This window comes from Dermacentor albipictus, chromosome 3 (assembly GCF_038994185.2).
Source record: "Dermacentor albipictus isolate Rhodes 1998 colony chromosome 3, USDA_Dalb.pri_finalv2, whole genome shotgun sequence".
Lineage (NCBI taxonomy): Eukaryota > Metazoa > Arthropoda > Arachnida > Ixodida > Ixodidae > Dermacentor > Dermacentor albipictus.
The window spans coordinates 11,081,290-11,094,274 of NC_091823.1; the positions used below are offsets into that span (position 1 = coordinate 11,081,290).

Consider the following 12,985-nt stretch of genomic DNA (forward strand, 5'->3'; position numbering starts at 1 on the left):
TGCCTAATTAGGGCCTGTATACTTATGAAATAGTTCGTAAGTGAAAGCGGTTCGTAAGAACAGGTACAAACTATTTGTTATCAGCGAACGCCACCAGTCCAATCGATACCACTTAAACGAACGAAAATCTTTGCAATTCCGCTCCACGGCCAGTATATATACAAACAAGTTCGTACACTAAAATGGTTCGTTAGAGCAGGCTCTCGCCAGTCGTGAGAACGAACATTAGCGAAAGCGGCTGATCAGTGACGAAGAGTTCTCACGAATGCAAATATTAGTGAATTCGGCCTCAGGTGCCGAAGCAACCCAATCATCACCACATTTATCTCTCTCTCTCTCTCTCTTTTAACTCTCAATATCCGTCCATATAGTAGATGAAAACTATTCATACCTACCTGTCAGCTTTCCCGCCATAATTAACCTTCCTCTTTGTCGTTCGTGATCGATGAACAGCGTCACAACTCAAGGGTATGTCAGCTGAAAGCTGCGTCTGTTTCAAGGTGCATTCTCCCCTGACTAGGCACGCTTGAGGCTCAAGATAGGACGGGACGGGAGCTCCGGCAGCGGTAGATCGGCATCGGCAACTGATAGGGGCGCATTACGCTGGCCTGCTTCGTGCTCGTGGTGGGTGTTAACCGAACGAGGGACTGGAAGCAGCTCCTCCGGCAGTGGCCTCGGGATTCATAATTTAATGCGTTTACAGGACCCCCCTGACGCCTCTCGGTTCCCGCCCTCGGACTCTTTAGTCCGGTTCCTCCCGGCCTGGCCATGCATTCTCTTCTTTTGCTCTAGCTTTACGTTTGTTTCCCTACACGAATAATCTACATGCTCGAAAATTAAAACCAGACAGTGTTGCAAAGGCTAAAGGTATATGGCTCCAACCAATCGCGCGACAGCTAGCCTATATAGCGATGCACTGTATTCGTTCCCAACAAACGTAAGTACATCCACTCCCAAGTCGTCTGCTCCTGAGAACGAGAAACAGACGATGCTGTTAAAAGAGAGGACATAACACTCGAGCATTCCCATATGCAGTAAGCGTGCCCCACGACAAATCCCCAATGTCCGCAGCACACTCATTTTTATACCGCCTACGTAACATTGTTTAAATATTCTTATGACCGGTGACCCAAGAAAATGGGCCGGGGCTTCACCTATAGTTTGTAAGTACGCTTCAGTAACATGTCGTCTACAGCCCACTGCAAAATTTGATGTCTAGTGCGTGACGCGCTTTTACTATATACCCCTAAAGTATGTTACGCATGGTGGAAGAGGCGGAAGGTCGCGCGGGGACCAACGGGTATACGAGTTGGAGACTGTGAGCGCGTTGGCAGATTGGTTAAGGATTAACAGTGTGAGACTCGTCCCGGACTCATCTAATGTTTGACACTTCCGACTGGCACAGTCTTAAAACTTCGCAGTACTTCGTTCCGCGCACGAGGGCTGGTCTCAGCACTCCTCGTACCTTCCTATGCACTGAACGGTTCTAACGTTCTATAGCAGGACAGGTCTGCTGCGGCAATGCAACAAGCGTACAATAAAGTAGCCGAAAACAAACAAAACAAACAAAACTAACAAACCTCGCGCGAGCCTCCATGGCTTGCCTCTGCGGGCACCGAAGTACCAGGAAAGGGAGTGGGCTGGGCAACCCCCGCCTTTCACCCCTGTCAGTTTCCATTTCTTTACGAGTGGTGCACACGAACTGGTCCCTTGTCTATTCCCGCCGGATTCTTTGCTTGAGCCGCACGTCGAAGGAGGGGGCTCGTTAGTTTTGACGCGATAAACCGTCGGCTACGCCGTGTGCCTGTGGCCCGCGCAATTCATGAGTCCTCTGCGTGCACACGATTACTGAGAGGAAGGAAGTTATACGGAGGAATGCAATATACGCGCTGCCTTCTCGACCGTATGCGCGCATGCGAGGCCGAGCGAATTCGGGAGTTCGTGAAGCACTCGCCCTTGCAGGAGACGGGACGCAATGGAAAGGGGAGAGGGGGGATGGGGCGGGTGACTTGGCCAGCAGTGTTATATATACTTTGGCTGTTTTACGATTGTTCGTGAAGACGCGCCCCGAATGCCACCGCGCGTGTAGTGATTGTTTCTCTGGGTCTTCGCAGCGGCGTGAAGAGAGGTCTCCCGCGCCGAGCCATTTGTTGGGCAAGAAAGGAAAGCGCACTCAACGCCTATAGCTTTTTTTTACGAGAAACGGCGTTTGAAAGGCTGCGTGGCGGTATTGGTAGGCCCTCCGCGGAAGGTTACTTTTTTCGCTGAACATTGTGTCCGCAGAAACTCCGCTACGCACTAGCAGCATGAATTCAAACAAGCAGAAATAGACTAGAATACGTTGTAGCGTTGCCGAGTTCGCCTGTATCAGTCACAGCGGCTAAGTCAGGTCAAAAACGCACGGTTCTGACTACAGATCACGCCTCGAAACCGGTTAAGACCAACTGTCCTTATTATGAAAACTGTTCTGATCAAATTTGTACTATTCCAGCATTATTTAAGGAAAATTGTACCTGTCCAAATTAATGTCAATTTCGCCCCTAGAGAGAGAGAAATGTCATTTATGATATGCTCATTTATGTTCTTGATTTGCTTTACGCATTTTCTGATTATATTTTCCCTCTATTCCCGTCTAGAGTGTACTGTCACACCGTTGGCCTCGTCCCACAGCTCACATATGGAACTATGCCTGGTTAACTGAGCATCGACAATATGTCACACTGAATACTCATATTCGCCGATTAGATTACCGAACGCGAAGGAGACGGCCAGAAAATACCGAGTACTGGCGGTTCCACTTCTGCCGCAAAATATAGTTCGTCTACCTCAAGCGAGAAAGATACGGCATCTGACGCGTATGACACCTCCATGCCGGATCAGGAACCCTACCTCACCGGTATCTCTTATGCTCCACTAGTATTACCATTTTTCAGAGCCACAGATTCTAGAACGATGACATCATGTGTCGCAGGTTCACGAAGCAACGCAGGAATCATAGTTCCTGAAATCGACTGGCCAATAAAGTGGCCTAGAGGCATCCCCCTTGTGCACGCGCGCTTCTAGTGCTCCCCCCGTCCCTCGCTTTCTTTTTTTTTATCTATCCCTTGATGCTCTCACACTGCGCATGCTAAAAACAGGCACGCGTCCAGTTAACCCCTTCTACATTTTATTTCTCTCTATCTTCTTCTCTTTAGCCTCCACAAACCCTTTGTCTCTCTCTCGGTCTCTTTGTTCATGCAACCGCCGCATTTTGGAGAAGACGTGGAAGCTGTCTGCTATACGAGCAACTCTGACCGACGTCATCACAAGCCCACTATTTGGTCTCTGTGCTGAAAAGTCGTTTAAACACCACACACAAGTTCAAGTACGAAAGAAAACGTGAAACGTGCATGGTTTAACGCACATATATCGAAGTTGTTTAATGAACGGCTTCATGTCCTGGAAGCGGGGACTAAGGCGACCCCGCAGTCAGTGCTTTATTGTTATTTTATTTTTTCATTTGCACCCGCCAAGCTATAGGGGCGGCTTTCCTAAAGCTACGCCGATCATTGGGCCTCGGCCGCTGGCGGTCGCCAGCTTCAAAGACACACCACGGGCGTCTACAAGAAGCCTCCACGTGGAAGCTGTAATTTGTACGTGACAGAGGAAACACTTTCTCGGGCGCTAATGCGACGGTGCGCATTACCCCACAAATCAGAAGCGCGCAGTGCCCGCTCCGGCGTCTGCAGAACCGGCTACGCTCGCGGTGTAATAAGCGCCGCCACCACCACCACGTATACGCAGCGCGTCACTTGGGACTGCCCTATCTCTCCATCACCCCAAAGTTTGCAGCAAAGCGACTTACTCGCGTTTTGCGGCATGTATATTACGTGCGCCGCCCGCATGTGTGTGCAACGTGAGTTTTCTCTTTTTACGCGCCCTCCCTCCGCACCGACTTCGCCGCCGGCTGCGTTTCTGCTCCTCTCGGCTGGGAAGGTAATCTAGCGTGAACGCGGGAGCCGGGCTCCGCTCTCGGCAGGAAGCTATCATCGAACCGACACAGTTGCCCCGCAGTGCGGCGCGATAATCCTGTAGCTCAAACCAGACCGCGTCGAATCCTATGCGACGGGAGTGCATACATATACGCGAGGAGATAACAGGCATGTCGCAAAGACGTAGGCGTAAACCGTGACCGCATAAACGCCTTATTGGCGCACTGGCTGACGTTGCTTCTTTGCTTCGGCCCGATGGTACGACTTCCCGTAAATGAAATAAGAACCATAAAAATTATAGGTGTGCCAGTTTGAAGAAGCATGCGGCTTCAGTTATTAGAACTCCCTTCATTGCATCGCGAATCATGGGGTTCTGCTTGTGAGCAAAAGGTTGCGGGTTCGGTTCCCGCTAAGCGGTAGCCGCATTCCAGTGGGGGCGAGAAGGAACAACGCTCGCTGACCGCGCTTTAAGTGCCCGTCAAAGGACCTCGAGCTAGTTTAATAGGTGGTGTCCGAAACGTGGCACCTATGACGTGTTTCCGTGTCTGCAATCGCTTTCAGCACATCCAGTCATGCCATCCTCGATCGTTCTTCTTTAGCTGACTGTATATTTTTAGATTTTTCAAAAGCCTTCGATAAAGTATGCCATAATCTCCTTTTATATAAGTTGCAGTTACTAAATTTGGATTCCAAACTGCTTGCATGGCTCGAATGTTTCTTACTAAATCGTTCCCAGTTTGTCTCTACTAATAACACTGACTCTCCTCCGAGTCCTGTTTCCTCAGGAGTACCACAAGGATCGGTTCTTGGCCCTCTTCTCTTTCTAATCTACATTAACGACTTACCTTCCTGCGTCTCTTCCCATATCAACTTGTTTGCAGATGACTGTGTAATATTTCGAGAAATAACTAGTCCTAACGATACTACTATTCTACAGTCTGATCTTGATTCTGTGTCCGCTTGGTGTAAGACTTGGTGCATGGAATTAAACACTAAAAAATGCAAAGTCATGCGCGTAACTAGATCTACTAATGCAAATGTTTCATATCATCTTGATAACTTTCCTTTAGAAGTAGTATCGTCATATAGATATCTTGGCGTCACTATATCATCAAAACTAACCTGGAATGATCACATTGAATCCATAATCGCCAGCGCCAACAAAACACTTGCATATCTTCGCCGGAATTTCTCACGCGCTCCTCAGGCTCTTAAACTTTTACTTTATAAAACACTGATTCGTTCGAAGGTGGAATACGCCGCCTCTGTTTGGGACCCTTTCCATGACAATCTAATCTACTCACTCGAAATGGTTCAAAATAACTCTGCACGTTTTGTTATGTCTAATTATGCTCGAACCGCAAGTGTGACTAATATGAAATCGAGCCTTGAACTACCATCACTAGCATCTCGCCGTAAGTTTTATCGATTGTGTCTTTTTCACCGCATATTTCAGCATTGTTCTCTACACGATGATTTCATCTTTCCTCCCCAGTACGTATCACCACGCATTGACCACCGACATAAAGTAGCCGTTCCTTTTTGCAGGACTTCTACTTTTCAATATTCATTTTTTCCCAGGACTTGTGAAGAGTGGAACCACCTACCTACCACTACTGCAGAAATTACAGACCATCAACATTTCAAAAATGCTTTAACAGTAACTAATTAGTTCTTTACCTCATGTTATTTCTCGTTTTTTTTCTCTTGTTTGCTTGTGCTTGCCTGTATCATCTACTCATTTTTTTCTAGTTTGGTGATCTGTATTGATTTGATTTGTTAATTAGAGTATTTGTATTTGCATTGGTACATTATATAACTCCATGTATAAGTATCTTTTCACAGAAATATTTTTCTTTTTGCCACTCCCCTCTGTAATGCTTCGGCCCTGAGGGTACAATAAATGAAATAAATGAAAAATGAAATCGGCAAAAGCATCGCCTTCGATATTAGTGTATTTACTTTACTCCAATGAAGCGGTCACTACGCGTTGGATTTAGACATCTATTATTACAGAGTCCCCAAACATACGCACTACGGCGTCTTTCATTGCCCCTGGGTTGCCTTGGAACGCTAAACTCCGTAATTAATTTTATAAAGCTTAATTGAACGTGCAACGTTAAAAAACATATACTCAGCTCGCAATGCACACAAATTGACTTCATGTGAATAATAATTAAAAAAAACATTACCTTAGCCTTGAGAAACTTGTTGTGAATACCGGAATGTACGAAGGCTCACTCCGCAGTTTTTGGAACTCAAAACGCTGCAAAGCGAGGATGGGTACGAATGAACTCTATAGGTGCGCCGCCTGCAGTGCACTTGTGACGCACACATCAGTCGGGAAATGTAAATGTACATAGAATGTCAGTGGCTTCAGAAAGTGCATGGAGTGAACAGAAAGAACGGCCACATATATACACAGCTAAAGTCCAAGCTAAACAAGTGAAGTAAGCGCTTAAGCTTGCTAGATTAAGAAATAAATAAAATAATGTAGTGTAATAAGATAATCGCATATACCGGGGGCCTTTTTTTAAAGGTCAAAATTCGCATTGATGTTCCGAAATTCATTGGTGTTCCAGTTACTTTTGTGCTTCAATGCATAGAACAGCGTTTTCCTAAAAAAAAGAAGAAAAAAAAGAACGCCAATGCATTTTGTCTGACATTTTGAAAAGTAATATATGGAAACTGGTGCACTCTTGAGTATGCGTTCCAAGTGGATACTCCTTACAAACTCACCGGCTATAATTCGTAGATTTAAATATGCACCGTAAAGTAATTAAGAAATGAATTCGCGTAATTATGCTGCTTAGTTCATGAAGCATTCTGAATTTTCGTGGCACTAATCGCTGCCTCATCAAGTAATTTAGATCAAGGAATATAATTGTACTATCTGAGACAAGTTATTTTAACAAATGTGGCCCTTCTAAAAAGAGACCCGGTACATAAAGAGAAGAAACATCCCTAATCTCCCCAGGAAACAACAGCTCACCGTTCTCTTACATTTCTTTTTCCTTTCGTACACACAAGCGCTATATACTTTTACTTGGGAAAGGTGCATCTCGACTTCGCGTTCCCGAAAAACATCGGGAAAGACAAAGCCTAGAGATAGACCATACCGAAGTTCTAAAAAATGAAATGGAAAAAAAAAATGAACGAAATCAAGAAAGAAAAATGTCGGACCCGTTGGCCATACGGTCACGCTCAATGCTTTACACGCGTAGTAAAAGCAGCTTTTTCCAGATCGTGACAAGCTCTGTAGTACCACCTCTTTGGGGTCAGGACTTACGGAGACACCATCTGTCGGAAGCGCCTCCCTTGCGTAATACGAGGGATAACGCGGCACGCTCCTCATAAGTTTCGCTTACGGCGCTCAATAAAAACACCACGCGGCAGCCCTCCTGGACAATTATGTATACTCTCAAAATGAGGGAAGTTTTGACTGTCGATATAATGATCTTGGGCAAACTGAAAGCACAGAATCGTTTGCAGACGCTATCTCTTTATCGAATACGTACGGTGAACGCCACTGCGCGCGGTCGCCGCGATAGAGTCTCCCGAACCGGCTTCTTGAGTGAAAGGTAGGCAAAGGTTGAGAGTAAACTATGTGAAATATGTTCTTATAGTGAGCTGTCTGTATAACCAAATGGGGCATAACAGAATGGAGCCTCACTCCAGCGAACGCACGGGTTCGCAGCGACCGACTGCGCGTCTGCATGCATGTCCGCGCACAATGTTTTGCTTTCGCTGTGAGCGCGTTTTCGCACCGTGCCGCGAGCTTTAGGCCGCAGCACACGCGCATTTGACAGCACACTAGCAACCATTGTTGCGTGGACGCTATCAGAAACGTTCAAAAATAATTTCGTTATAGAGACTTCGGCGAGTACGGCGACTGTGATGTGCCGTCGCGACGATTCAATATCTTTTTTTTGTCTTCTAAATTCTTGGACATTTCAATATTATTTCTCAAGTTGCGTCGCACTGCATGTTTATCGGTCTTCTCAGCGTGCGATTTCCCTCTGCTTCTTTTTCGTAATCCAGTGTATTAATTCATAACACAAACATGACCATACGCCATGCCTTTTTTTTAATGTGCGTCTTACCACTCCCTTTCCGTTCCAGTGAACTTGCCATTATCTAGCATCAACAAGTTCATTGACCAAACCATCATAGCATTAGTCGGGCAGCGGGCGCGGGCAAGCGGCTCAGTGCGCGTGTCCTTCTATTCACCAAACATCGCAGTCCCGGCGCCGTAGCAGAAATTTTCCTCGCGTCTGTGCTTGCTGCATATCCGAGTTGTAGCCGATGGCTGTCTGTCGGTTCTAGGCTTCGCCAGCCAAGCTTCACGCAGCTCCTTGGCCTGCGGCTACGTGCGAATAAGGCTGACACCGGGCTCCGTTGCGAACGTCCGACACTGCGGCATCGAGCAGTAGCCTACCATGCTGCACGCCTCCAAAGACAACCACTACCTATTATAGTACTTTCAAACGTTGTCAAGCAGACACCCAACGCGGTAAAGTCTCACCACTTAATCAGAACCGCAGCGCAGGTGGGACTTTTAAACCTTTCGTTTTCAGCTCGCTTCGGCGCTTCCGAAGCAGCCGACGCGGCCGCTGTGTCCACGTGATCCCTCATGCCACGTCACGCCGTCGGTGGCGCCAGCTTTTCCAGTGGTGGAGCTCGCCCCATGTAGTCTAGAAAGAAGCTGTTGTGTCGCATTTATTACTGCGATAGCAATTACTTGTACATGGACACACCAGGCGAATTTTCGCCACCGCCTTCGCCGCGATTTTCCGTATAAGGGCGATAACATCGCGGCCGCGTGCCATATGCAGTAGGGGCGAGCGAAAGCTTGCGAGGGTGACGTCGAGAGGAATGGCGGCTTGATGAGGCGTTGTCTTCTCGCGCTTGCAAGGGAGGAAGACCGGTAAGGTACGCGCAAAGGAATGGGGGGGGGGGGGGGGGGGCGAGATGTGCGCGTACTAGGAGGGGTGTGGGGAGGGAGCAGACTAGCACTCATCTCCCCTTCTACTCCCGCTGCGGTGGCTGAGCGCGGCCGCGCGCGTCGTATCTTGAAAGTAATCTGTGCTGGGTTCAAAGGCTAGCCGGCCGGAGATAGCTGATGGCTTAGAGTGCGCTGTGTTCTCGCGCGACTATAGCTCACGTTGAAGCGAGAGGCAACACGAGGGGAAATTCACTCGCTGCTGCTGCTGCGTCTCCATCAGGCCATCGTTCTGACAGCAAGTGTGCGCGGTCATCGAGTGAGATGTGCTCGTGTTTGTCGGTGTACGCGTGGCAACGCGCTTGTTAATTTGGTTAGTAAGCGAATGTTTACAGCAGCTTATGCAGCCGATAAAACGACTAACCTTGCTTCGCATAGCTGTCTAAAAGTTTGCTATTGCACTCAATGCTTCGTCTTACTACTAATCCCCCCCCCCCCCCCCCGCCCCATTTTAGTGCTGCAGATCGGAACGGGGACAGACAAGGAGACATACCCTCCTTAAACGTGCCCGGTGTCGTGGAATCCTACCCACGAAGTCATTGATGTCAGCATGCGCGTACAGGGTTCTCAGCCCCGCGACCCGACAGATGGTCGGTGTTGTTGTTAGTGGTGGAGGTCTCCGGAAATACGAGGGTCGCCACGGAAAAGCACGCAAGAGACGATCGTCCCGCGACACCCAGAGTTGCGTTTCGGCGCTTTCTGCGCACAGAAGGCGCGCACACGCACCACGGAGTCAAGAGTCGCCTGCTGCGGAGGCTCCCCTAAAGACGCGACCCTTGTTCGGCGCGACACACTGCGACCACCCGGTGAGCTGCGATCGAGATAGCGCGGTCGTGGCGGGCACAGCGTGCGTGCGACGGCCACTTGCCGTTCTTCGTGCTGTGGGGGAAGACGGCGAGGCCTTCCGTTGAAGATTTAATGGCCGCCCTACATGTGCGGTCCCGCTACTGCTATACGTCGCCGAGTCTCTCTTCGACAGACTGAAGAATGGCCTTTTCACTCACAGGCGGCACTGGTCATGGTTTTCGTACGCGCCCTCGCACGCTGCCCGTTGGTGCTCGCAAATCTGGCAACAAATGCCTGCCTATCCATCTGTATCTCAACGTTGTGCCCCGTGGCTGTGTCTATGTTGCATGGATGAACGGACAGTCTGTTCAATAGTGCTGAATTACAGGTTGTAACTATATACATTACAGAGAAACGGCGCGCTGCTTCGTCTGTGCCTTCCGTTTGCTCCGTCCCGTGGTTGTTTATTTAGTCACAAGACGGTCTTTGTTGCATCAATATGGGCAAGTGTCACTGCTAGTAGCGAGGCCTGAAAATCTCCTCAGGGAAGGAAGCGTGTAAATTCGCACTGGTCACGGAGGAAAAAAGTGATTCCTCCGCTGCAGTATATTGCAAGAGCAGCTGTCTCTCACAACCGACGCTGTAACCATCATATCAAAAATAGCGTCTGCCCTCGCCCGCTACAGTATTAACATGCTGTGTACTCCGAGACACACGCGCAGACGTCACTACTCTCATACTCATAGCCATGCAGAGATGCTGCAACAAACACACAGCTACGGCGATTGTCTGAGAAGGAAAAAAAGCATGGTCAGACGGATGGACGGAGCAATTCCATTTTCGAGCTTTTGACTGCTGTCGCACTAAATAAATCAAGGTTAAAAATTACAACCGAGCCTTCTGTATATCACCATCATCAGCCTATTTTATGTCCACTGCAAGACGAAGACCTCTCCCTGCGATCTACAATTACCCCGTCCTGCGCCAAGCGATTATAACTTGCGTTTGTGAATTTCCTAATTTCATCCCCCCGCCTAGACTTCTGCCGCCCTCGAATGCGCTTCCCTTCTCTTGATGCCCATTCAGTAGCCCTAATGGTCCACCGGTTATCTAACCTCCGCATTACGTGACTTGCCAAGCTCTATTTCTTTATTTTAATGTCAATTAGAATATCGGCTATCCCCGTTTGTTCTCTGATCTACACCGCTCTCTTTCTGTCTCTTAACGTTATGCCTAGCATTCTTTGTTCCAGTGCTCTTTAACTTGTTCTCTAGTTTCTTTGTCAGTCATCAAGTCTCTGTACCATATGTTAGCACCGGTAGAATGCACTGATTTTACACCTTTCTTATTAATGATGATGGTAAGCTTCCAGTCAGGATCTGGTAATGTCTGCCGTATGTGCTCCAACCCATTTTTATCCTTCTGTAAATTAATTTACAGAAGAACAAAAATTCCCTTCTCGTGATCAGGGTCCCCTGTTAGTGATTGAACTAGGTAAACAAACTTTTTCACAGACTCTAGAGGCTGGCAGGCGATCCTGAATTCTCGTTCCCTTGCTAGGCTATTGATCATTATTTTTGTTTTCTGCATATTAAACCTCAACCCCACTCTTCCACTCCCTCTGTTAAGGTCCTCAGTCATTTGTTGTAACTCGTCCCCAGTGTTGCTGAACAGGACAATGTCATCTGCAAACCGAAGGTTGCTGACATATTAGCCGTTGATGCTAGCTCCTAAGCCTTCCCAGTTTAATAGCTTGAATACTTCTTCCAAGTATGCAGTGAATAGTATTGGAGAGATTGTGTTTACAGGTATCTTTCTACTTTTCTTGTGGAGAATGAAGGTAGATGTGGAATCTCAGTAGATATTTTCCAAGATATTTACGTAAGCCTCCTGTATTCCTTGATTACGTAATGTCTCTGACTGCTGGTATCTGTACTGAATCAAGTGCCTTATCGTAATCTATGAAAGCCATATAGAGAGGCTGATTGTACTTTGCAGATTTCTCGATTACCTGATTGATGACATGGATGTGATCTATTGTACGGCACCCCTCCCTGAAGCCAGCCTGTTTGTTCTCCTGGTTGACTGAAGTGTTGCCCTTATTCTATTGGAAATTTTATTGGCGAATATTTCATACAATACAGGAAGTAAGCTAATGAGTCTATAATTTTTCAATTCTTTAACGTTTCCCTTTTTGTGGATTAGTATAAGTTTGGCATTCTTCCAGTTCTCTGGAACCATTGAAGTCGTGAGACATTTCGTATAAAGGGCCGCAAACTTTTCAGCATGATGTCTCCTCCGCCTTTGATTAAATCGACTGTTATTCCATTTTCTCCTGCCGCTTTACCTCGTATTTCATGTCTTGTAAGGCCCTTCTAACTTCACCGTTAGTCATAGGAAAAGCCTCTGTAACCTGTTCATTACTACTTCGAATGGAGGTAGATTATATATATATATACATATGACAAAATGTGGAAGGGCAGGCAATTCAGATCACCTCTCTCAAAATTCATTCACGCAATGACACGCACGGATACCTTAAATGGGAGGCGATAAGTTCAACGTCGTCTTAAGACATATTCAAAAGTGACTTGTTTTGCTGATTGATCAGCCTTGTCTAGTATATATTTTCTATCCAACACCTTAATCTCTTTCGACTCGGAATATGTTTTGAAGTTGGCGCCTTATACCGGGTATTTCAGCGAACACTTACATTTTTTTAAATATTTACTCTAGTAGATAGCACAATTCTAGTCCATGAGCTGGTCTACTAAGAGAGGTGGACATTGCTTGCAAAAAAATTGAAATGCATAACCGACTAATTAGGAAAGTCCACTAATTAAATTTTCGACTAATTACCTTATGGCACTCACTGCAACTTACAAATTCTATCCGGGGAGTTCGCAAGGCGGATCCAATTGGAATGAATTCTCGGCATGACACCAGTTGCGATACTAATTCGCGAACTTTGCGAAGAAATGCATTCGCGTTTCAGTTAGTTTTGTGCTTCAATGCATAAAACGATGTTTTAAGAAAGTAAGTGGAACGACACTGTATTTTTACCGCAAGTTTAACGGCGCATATGTCATGAATGGTGTCATCCCCACAATTATTTTCAAGTGGATATGCCTTGAAGTCCCACCCGCTAGAATTTGTAAATTGTGATCCGAAGTGAAGGCGCTAAAATGACGGAGGACAAAGAAGAAACACGCACACACACAGGGCG

At 47.0% G+C, this 12,985-nt stretch overlaps 1 protein-coding gene across 5 annotated transcripts in view; it reads right to left on the reverse strand.

The window, feature by feature from the left end:
* gogo (golden goal) overlaps positions 1 to 12,985 on the reverse strand; it is a 127,917-nt gene that overhangs the window by 59,733 nt on the left and 55,199 nt on the right. Inside the window, exon 2 of one of the 5 annotated variants that reach the window (XM_070535076.1) lies at positions 6,164 to 6,237. The exons of the other annotated variants lie outside the window; for them this stretch is intronic. The gene's annotated coding sequence lies outside the window, so the exon portion shown is untranslated. The remainder of the gene's footprint in view (positions 1 to 6,163; positions 6,238 to 12,985) is intronic. 5 annotated transcript variants of the gene reach the window in all.